Genomic DNA, 10,147 nt, shown 5'->3' with positions numbered 1-10,147 from the left:
CTAGCTGGGAATGGCTGGCCAAAGGTCTAGAGGGGCGGGGCCTGTATAGATGGGCGGGATCTGGCCATAAGGGGCGGGGCCAGATTCCTGGCCGGGCCACTCCCGCGGGCAGATAGATGAGAGAGCCTCAGGTGGGCTGTCCAGGGGTGCGATGTGCAGGGCACCCTCACCACCATCTGGGGGCCCAGGCTGGCATCTGGGGGTGACCTCTGGAGTCCCTGGTGCCTGGCAGCACTCACCTTCGGGGCTCCTCCCTCCTTCACCCCAGGATCAGCATCTTCCCAAGTCCTAACTTGTCCTGTAAACACAACACCTTTCATTAGTTTCTCCTGCTCCTGGAGCAGCCCCCCCGCAGTTGGAAGTGACCCTGAGAACCGCCGCTGCCTCCGTGGACAAGAGGGCTTCGGAAGGGCGGAAAGGAAGGACGGCTGGGCTCCCCAGCCTCTGAGCCCAATCCCTAGGAGATGGACCTCGGGCTGACCTTTCAAGCTGAGACTCAGTTTCTTCATTAGCAAAGTGGAAACAGAACTGGCACCTCTGGGGGGGGGGGGCCTTTATCAACCCTGCTGAGGGACCTTTAACTGGAGTCATTTTGAGAGGTGAAATAAGCCCTACACCTGTCAGAAGTGTGTCTTCAAGCAAGCAAACAGAGGCTGGAGTCAGGTTCTGCAACAACTGTTGGGGTTTTGTTGTTAACGATTATATATTTATGCAGACAGAACTGGGGTGCAGGCCAGAGGTGCAGGGGGTGAGATGATTCACCAGAGACAGAGCGGGGAGCAGAACAAGCAGATGGACTGAAATGCACTGCTGAGGGGAGCAGCGGGCAAGGCAGGTCTGCTGCACCATGTGGGTCAGCTCATTCTGGGCCCCGGACCACTGCACTGGCACTGAGGTGGCAGTGGCCAGCGGGCCTGAACTGGCTGGGCCAACTGTTAGGTTTTAAGTGAAATCTCTCAGAGTTCTGCCTTTTCAATCTCTAATATGCTTAGACTGATTATGTTGAAATTGAGCAGTGTATTTTTGTAAGGATTTATTTATTCATATAGAACTGGGGTACAGGACAGAGATGCGGAGGGTGAGAGGATTCACCAGAGACAGAGTGGGGAGCAGGACAGGCAGATCAACGAAGTACACTGCTGAGGGGAGCAGCGGGCGGGTCAGGAGAGATCTGCCACACCATGTGGTCACCTCTGGGGCGGGGATCGAACTCATGCGGAAGTGGCTTAAGCTTCTTAGTGCTGTGCTTTAACCCGCTGCGCCACCAGGGAGGGCCCTGAACAGTGTATTTTTATAGTTCTGTTTCAATAACATAATTTTAAGGTCAATTTTTCTTACAGGTTTTGTCCTTTTATGCAGGTCAGTATTAACACTGTATTAAGGTAGAGCTGACAAACAATAACTGGACGTAGATGAAGTATAAAAACTGACATTTTCAGTCGGCCTACTCTGCGCCCCCACTGTCTCTGGTGAATCCTCTCACGCCTCCTGCACCTCTGGCCTGCACCCCAGTTCTATATGCACAAATAAATCTTTAAAAAAATTGATATTTTGACTCCATGGGACATCGTCACCACCCAAGATTTCCTGAAGCCCTTGGGAATCCTTCCTGCCCAACCCCCCCACCCACCCACTGGCCCTGCAAATAGTTTCTCGGGTTTTATATAAATGGGGTCATACATACACTAAGTGCAATGTTCGTGTCTGCCTCTTCACATGTGGCACTTTAAGGTCCAGGGCGTTTACACGTATTTGCTTGCTTTCACTGCCGAGTTGCGGGGCTGTGCCCTGCTCATTTACCCTTCACAGGGGACATTCATTTGGGCTGTTTCCAGTTTGGGGAGGTTACAGTAAAGCTGCTGTGAATGTTTGTGTGCAGATCTTGTGTGGTCATGCACTTTTATTTTGCACAAATACCTGGGAGTAGAATGGGGTATCCCATGCTACTATGTGACTTTTTAAGACTTTTCCATAGTCATTGTCTCGTGTACCTTTCCATCAACAGCCTGTGACCGATGAACCCCAATTCATAACTGACACCACAGACAAAAGTGAACCCCCATAGACCTAAACCTAATCCTAGAAAACTTCTAGGAAAAAAGATAGACAACTATTAAATGAAGACTTCATAGATAAAACACTAGAAGTACGGGCCCTCCCTGGTGGTGCAGCAGGTTAAAGCGCAGCACTGAGAAGCTAAAGCCACTTCAGAATGAGTTCGATCCCCGCCTGCCCCGGAGGTGACCACATGGCACGGCAGAGCAATCCTGACCCGCCCGCTGCTCCCCTCAGCAGTGTACTTCCTCTATTTCTCTGTTCTGCTCCCCACTCGCCGCCCCTGAGCCTCTGGCCTGTACCCCAGCTCTGTATGCACAAATAAATAAATTTTTAAAAAAGAAAAAAAAAACACAGAAGTTCAATCTGTGGATGGATAATTTGATCACCTGGACTAATGCAATGGGGCGGTCTCCCCCCGACACTTCAACAGCCCATCTGTAGTCTCCAATGCTTTCTTCCTCTGGAAAACAAGCACGATCTTTTAAATGGGGAGTTTATCTCTGCAGGACCTCAGAGAATTGAAGGACTCAGAACACCCAGAGCTGTCAGTCCCGCAGCTGTTTTTCCGAATGGAATGCCAGGGCCTGGCATGTTTTGACATGGCAGCAGCCACTCCAGAGAGGGCTAGCTCAGTCCCTGCCTTGCCACCACACTGCTCTCCCCATGCGCCAACCCCACGTTCGGCCAATGACCCTGCTTCTCATCTCTAAAACAAATAGAAGTTAGAAGGAAGCAGGTGGAGAGCCAGAAGGAGACCTGAGGAAGGCACGTGGAGCATGTGACGAAGCGGCTCTTGTTTCTTGGTCCTGGACTGTTGAAACAGACGTACTTCTAAGATCTAGGCATGGTCTCGTACCTACTCCTAATTTGTTGGTCCTAACTGATACCTAATATTCATTAGACGTGTCCATGACATCTTCTCTATTCAATCCTCCAGCAAAGGCCTTTTAGAGACAGTTCTAGCTGTCTCTAGTGAACCTCGATCAAGCACCTGCACTGTGACAGATCACAGGTAAGCAGGAGCATCTCTGTAGCAAATGTCACTTTCCTAAAGGACAGTGCCAATGGAGACTGGAACTGGGCAATGGCACAGCTTAGCCATTACCAGCAGTCCAGGGAGCTGACTGACTGGGCATAACCTACCCAGAATTGGGGGGCAGGTGGTCTGAAACTTCCTCCCAGGCACCTGCTCACAAGAACTCCTAGAAGTTTAAATGAAGCCTTGAGGACCCCATTTGTCTCCAATCTGCCACTAGGGAGACTTTAATGCTCTTTTCTTGGTAAAAGTTACTCCAAGAAAGCTGTTTTCTTTTCCTTTCAGGAGGATTAGTATGCCCATGCTAATGAATCTGCGTGTCCATGTTTATGAATCTGGTCACCTGGACCTGCACACTTTGGAAACTGAGGAAGCTCGAGCTGAGAGTCAAAACAGAAAACAGAAATGGAAATTTTGTAAAGTGAAGGAACAAAACTGTAATTAAATCATATGACTTGGTCTGATAAATAAAAAAAATAGAAGTTAACGGGCTTACTTTCCCCAACTCCTTGTCCGGCCACTCAAACCCTTGTCTTCACTGGGGCCCTCTTTCTCCGCCCAGCCCCCATGCCAGCGACAGGCCCTTCTCTTGTCCCAGGTTAACCTGCTCGCCATGCTCGGAGGTTTCTGCCTTCTCTGGGGCCTCCCTGCGTCCCTTGTGGGAATTCTGGGAGAGCAGTCCCCCAGGTGAAGGAGGGAGGACACGGCCTAGGGGGCTGCCGGGAAGTTTGGGGGGACATGACTGGGGGTGACCTCTCCTGCTGGGTCGCCCCCAGCAGAGCCAGCTGCCCTCTCCTCCTCTCTCCTCCTCCGGAGTCTGCACCCCGCTCAGGCAGGCGCCGCGGCTGGGAACTTGACAGCCGAGGGAGCGGGCGAGTCCAGTTCGCGAAGCTGGTCTTGCTGGGACCAGACTGGGCGCTGCCGGGGCAGGTCCCCAGGGAGAGCCGCTGGCCACGTAGCAAGCACAGGGGCAGAGGTGGGTCCTTTCACCGAGGGGCCGTCAGTTGTTCAGACAGAAGCAGAGAGAAGCATGTGTTCTGACTGGGGGGTTGCCCTTCCCGTCCACAGGTGCCTCGGCTAGCTACTGACCGTCCCGCGCGGCAACCCCCTCATGTCCAGGAGACAGGGCGAGGCGGAGAGAACCCAGACGAGCAGGCACTGTCTCCCAGAGACTAAGTAATGCACCAGGACACGGAGCCTGTCTGCAGGGCCCTGTATACGCTCAGACCGGGGTGCCCACGGGAGGCCCAGGGGTCCCGGACCTTCACTTCCAACTCTCTGTTTAGTGTCTGTGCTCCCCAAACCTGCACTGGTGAATTGAGGGATGAAAGGCCCCATTTCCCAGGGGGGAAACTCTCCCACCAGGGCCCCAGCAAGCTCCGGCTGAGGGGTCACAAAGGCCGCTGGGCCCCAGGACTCCGTGGGTGCAGAGCCAGGGGCGGAAAGGAAGGGACACTATTGGGTAGGGCCCCACCCTGGTCATCAGGAGGCAGAACTGTGTCCCTGGTGGGGGCCCCAGGCAATCTGTGCAATGCCTTTTGGGGGTCCCCTGCCCCGGGGCTAGTGAATGGACCAGCCAGCAAGTCTGGCTGTTTGGTTCCTTAACCCAAGCGGTGGGGACCACGGCAGGGACCACTTAGCAGGTTAGCTGAGTCTGGCAAGAGGCTGCAGTGGAGATGACCGACGGAGGTGAGTGGGAGGCTGCTCCTGCTACTCCCATTAATAAAAAATAAATCTCAGTGATATTTGGTTTGGACACTGCAGACCTACGAGGTCCCTCACCCTGCTCGCCTCGCTGCCTGCCTGCTTTCTGCCTATCCCTCACCCCACCTGCTGGCTCAGTGCTCTGGTGACCCTGAACTCTGCAAGGCAGCCAGACCCACCCTGCCAGTTTGTCCTGGGCACCACTGCCCCTGGTCTGGGCCTGCCCCAGATTTACCTGCTGGGGGAGCTCCTCTTTCCGCAGGTAGCTCATCACCTGGAGGGAAGTCTTCCCTGCCTCAGGCGGGCTGGCTGCCGCCTCCACCTTCACCGTACCCACGAAGCCATCCTTCTATAGACCAGCCTCCTGCACGCACTTGTTCCTTCCCAGGATGTTCTTAGGGGCAGTGACCAGGTCTCCACCTGCACAGAACAGACAAGAAACAAATCTTGATAGAGTGGTGCACTGAGCATGTGCATGCTGGAAGAAAGATAAATAAGGCCTCCTCGGGCCCGAGGCTCCTGTCGCACCTCTCCGTCTGCAGGCCTCAGTTACCTTAGCCGTAAATCTAGAAGGCAGGCTGCGATTCTCTCTAAGGCACCTTGCACCTCAGTTAAGCACGGGGGAGCCAAGGGCCAGCCCGGGCAGGGGCCGCAGTTCCCCAGGCAGCCACTAGGTGGCGGGCGGGGGCGGCCGCCTCGCCTCGTCGCCCTGCTCGCGAGGAGGGGCTCCCGCTCCCCACTGGAGCCCCGCGCCGGAGGCCGTCTGGGCTCTAGATGCTTCCATGTGAGAATGCGCGGGAGAACAGCCGACCTCTTCCCCAGAGAGCCCACGGCTGCGAGAGCACCCAGCAGCAGGCTGCCAAAGGACCGCCGGAGCCAGCCTTCTGGAAGACAGAACTGGGCGGTGTTGGGGGGTTGGGGGCGTTCTCAGGGTTCTTATTCATTCCTCTCCCCTTTGTGAACCAAGAATGACAGGACTTGGTTCTCATGGGAACCTAGAATGACAAGATTTTAGCTGGACAAGAAAATGCTTTATAAGCAAAGGAAGAGACAAACCCAAGCAGAAGCAGCTCTAGAAATCAGACATTAGAAAGGGGGGAGGGGGTGCCAGAGGGGGAGGAGCCGTGGACCGTGATGGAGGGTTTTGGGGCGGTGGTGGAGTAGGGTGTGGGACCATGCATCGGAAGACATGGGAGCCGGTACCCTAGATCACACAGTGTTGTAAGCCAACACTACCGCAGTAAGTTCGTAAAAGATTTTCATTTAAGAAGTGAAAAATCAGAAAAAGCTATAGCAAAGACATTCACTATAACAACGGTATGTAGGGTTCTCAACTTTAAAAGGCTGATGTCCAGCCTTTTCCATTAAAGAAGGGGGGAGGGACCCTTCCCCGATGGCGGAGCGGTCCGGGGAAGGATTTTGTCAGCTCCCTTCCAGGTAAAGAAGCACCCCGCTTACAGCCCCTCTCACATCCGAAGTCCGGTCAGTGGGTCATCAGACCATCCACGGGGATTGATGACAGCTCAAGACTCTCTTGTGGGGCCTCAGTCCCAGTCAGACCCCAACTCTGGGGGAAACTGCTTCATGCAACAAAACCCAACCTCTGCTCAGGCTGCGTGTGCAGCTTGGATGGGAGGGGACAGGTTGGGGGCCGGGGGGGGACTTAGTGTCGTGGTGACCACCTTTGGGGGTGAGGAGGGGGTTGTGTGCAAATTGCAGGGAGTCCTGTTCTCACCGGAAGCGAACATGATTGTTCACATTCTGCTTCAAGCACGTTCCCACCAGCACATGGGCTGGAAGGCGGTACAGGAGGGTCCCTTCTGCGCTACGTTCATCTGGGGTGACCTGCCCCGCAAGCACACCCCCCACCTTCTCAGGACCGGGGCACAGGCCACACTGCCGGCTCCTGCTCCCCACCTCACTGCCCCTTCAGCGCCCAGCTGAGGTCTGCAAACGCCGTCTCCACCTCCCTGGCAGCCACCTCCACCTCGCTTTGCTCTGCCAGGTCCAGTCCTTCCTCCAGCTTCCCCGCTCCCCTCTGGGGCACCCTGCCTGCATCCAGCCCCCCCCCTCAAGAACAGGGAGCTCGGGACCCACCCCCTCTCCCCCAGGGTCCTGGGCCTGGTCCCGCCCCGGTTCCTGCATCTTCTCTCCCCAGCACCACCCAGCCCGGTGTCCGGCAGCTGCCCTCTCGCGTCTCTACCTGCACAGGTGTTTAGAGCCCTCTGCTGAGCAAGGGCCCCCCAAGCCCGCCTTTGCCACCTCTGGGTGCACTGAGAAATCCTCGGGCTGGGCTGTAGTCAGAGGCCTGTTTGGAGGCCAGGAGTCCGAACCGGGGCCCTGACCAGCAGGCGGCCCCTGGGACTGGTAGTTTAAAGGATCAAGGCGAGCGGAGATCACTTGTGACATGCCCGGCCTGGCTCTTACGTCCACTGTCCTTGGGGTGGGCAAGGGCCTGCCGACAGGCGCCCGCCAGCTCTCTCCATACTCACCTCCACCATCTCCCGTGCGGTCCCTCCAGGCTCAGCTGCCTCCTGCAGGCCTCCTGCCTCAGGCCTCAGTGTGCCCGTGTGCCAGCCAGAGAGAGCCTTCTGAAAGTCCCCGTTGGGCCCTCCCTGGGCTGCAATGGGCTTTTTTTTTTTTTTTTAATTTTTTCAAAAATTGCCTGGATTTTTTCTTTAATATTTATTTTTTTAAACACAGAACTGCAGTACAAGCCAGAGGCGCAGGGGCGGTGAGAGGCTTCCCCAGAGACGGAGTGGGGAGCAGAACAGGCTGATCGACGACGTACACTGCTGAGGGGAGCAGCGGGCGGGTCAGGAGAGGTCTGCCGCGCCCTGTGGGTCAGCTCTGGGGCAGGGGTCGAACTTGGCCTGAAGCAGCTGCAGCTTGCTTACAGTGCTGGGCCCTAACCCACTGCGCCACCAGGGAGGGCCTGCAATGGGTTTTTAAAGCGCAGCACTCTGAAGGCTCACAACCACTGTAGCACAAGTTCAATCCCCAGCCAGGGAGCTGACCCACAGGGCGCAGCAGACCCCTCCTGTCTCCCCGCTGCTCCCCTCAGCAGTGTGTTTCAGTAGCTCCGCCTGTTCTGCTCCCCACTGTGTCTCGGTGAATCCTCTCACCCCTGCACCTCTGGCCTGTACCCCAGTTCTTGAGTGCATAAATAAATAGGTATTTTTTAAGATTATTTATGCAAAAAAAAAGATTATTTATGCGTACAGAACAGAGGCTCAGGGGCAGCGAGAGTCTTCACCAGAAACAGAGTGGGGGGGGGGCAGAACAGGCAGATGGACGAAGCACATCTGAGGGGAGCAGCGGGCGGGTCAGGAGAGGTCTGCAGCGCCATGTGGTCACCTCTGGGGCAGGCGGGAATCGAACTCATGTGGAAGTGGCTTTAGATTCTCAGTGCTGTGCTTTAACCCGCTGTGCCAGCAGGGAGGCCCCACAATCCTTAGTTTTTAACATTTCCCTTAAGTCCATGCCTCAAGGCTAAGGCACAGTGAGGCTTTTTCTGATTTTTAAGATAAACACACATATGAGGGTCCTTTGCAGGGAAGGTCCTTTGCTGTTTCAGGAGAGAAACAGCATCTACCTGTGACCAGTTTCAGGGTTGACTTTACCTCTCTGGGCCACAAGCTGGGTCCCCAGCACACGGAATCTCGGAGCTGCTGAGAAGGCCCCAAAGGGAGCCGGCCATGCTGGACGGCCACCCACACCCCACACCTAATCTCACAGCACTTTCAACCTCCCTCTAAAGGGGGTTTTCAGGCCTCTGCAGAGGCCTGGGGGTTCCTCACTGAGCAGCACCTGTGAGGTCACCTGATAAGACCCGCCTGCCTGCCTGAGGGGAGATGGCTGTACCCCACATTTCTTTTGCAAATACCCAGGCCCACACCTCTCTTCTGCCCATCCTCTGGAAGTCCCTTGATAAAGCCAGTGAAACGGCTCCTTTGTGTTTTGTTTTTCTTTAACAGGGCAAACTAAGAAACAGCTCTCTGTAAATAAACAGCATTTGCAGCCCTGGGCCGGCCCACCCCCAGCGAGACCAGCAGGCCAGAGCGGGGTGGTTGGGGGTCTTCTGGTTTCTCACAGCCTCAGCCTGCTCGGGAGCCTCCGGCCCGGCCCGATCATGGCGAATGCAGAACAAAGGCTGTTTCTCTGCCTCTTGCTGCTCTCTCCCTCCTGCCCGGCGGGTCATGTGATGCAGAAGCAGAGATTTATCAGCTCGGTAGGAGGGGCAGGTAGACTGCTTGTTCTGCTGCCCTGGGCTCCATCTGACAATGTCCAAGCGCTTTCCCTCGCAGGGCCTGGGCCTTTCGGAGTCCAGGCCGGTCTGCGGACCTGGCGCTCGGGCCCTCTGACTCTCGCAGGTAGCCGCCCGGCCTGTCTGCACCGGCTTTTCCTTCCTGGCCTGGAGACCAGCACAACCACCCCCTAAATAAAGACTCTGCCCATGAAAGCGGCTGAGCTGTAGCAGAGACCGGGAACAAGCCCTGGGATCCATGAAAAGCTCAGGGACAAATGACCATTCATCGGGCTCACTCAGCAAACATTTACTGAAGCCATCTGTGCTCCAGGCTCTGTGCTGAGTGCCGGGGAGACAAAGACGCCCTTGGCAGTGGTGACCACCGCCGGCCTGGCCTCACCACAGCACGTCCCATCGTCCCATCACTGCGGGAGCGAGGACGTGTGGGCTGAGGGTGTGAATGAGCCGCCGGACACTCGGCTGAATTCCTGCCCCCCAGGGGCTCCTGCAGTCTCCTGGGAACCTGCCGGCTCCATCCACACGCTGGCAGGCGGCTAGACACTGGCTTGAGCAACAGGACAGGCCGAGAGGGCCGTTTGGCCCCAGGCTGGTTGGCATAAACCAGAGTTGAGGGGGGTTGGTAGCCCCCCCATGGCCCAGCTGCACAGACCCCGACACTCTGAATGTTCAGCGACCCCCGGGACTCGCTCATTCCTTCTCCAGCTGGTTCTTCAGCTCAGGTCACTCTGGTGGTGCCAGCGGGACCCCCGCCGGGCAGGCCTCCCTTCCGAGCCAGGGCACGCTCATGCGCACACGGCTGCCCCCACTGACTGTCACCACACGCGCACACTCACACGCACACAGCACACGCTCGCCCCACTCACACCACACCCGCCTGCGCACACACAAGCACTCTTGTCCCATTCACCCACCCGCACTCTCACGTGCACACCCCACTCCCACTCTCACCCCATTCGCACCCACCCACACATGCACACACTCACCCTCACACACTGACACGTACACACCCCTGTCACACTCACGCGTGCACACACCCCGTCACACACACGCGTACACACACCCCAGTCACTCACACTCAC

This window comes from Condylura cristata, unplaced genomic scaffold (assembly GCF_000260355.1).
Source record: "Condylura cristata isolate star-nosed mole 26May11 unplaced genomic scaffold, ConCri1.0 scaffold00048, whole genome shotgun sequence".
NCBI classification, from domain to species: Eukaryota; Metazoa; Chordata; class Mammalia; order Eulipotyphla; family Talpidae; genus Condylura; species Condylura cristata.
This window is presented reverse-complemented; position numbering follows the sequence as displayed.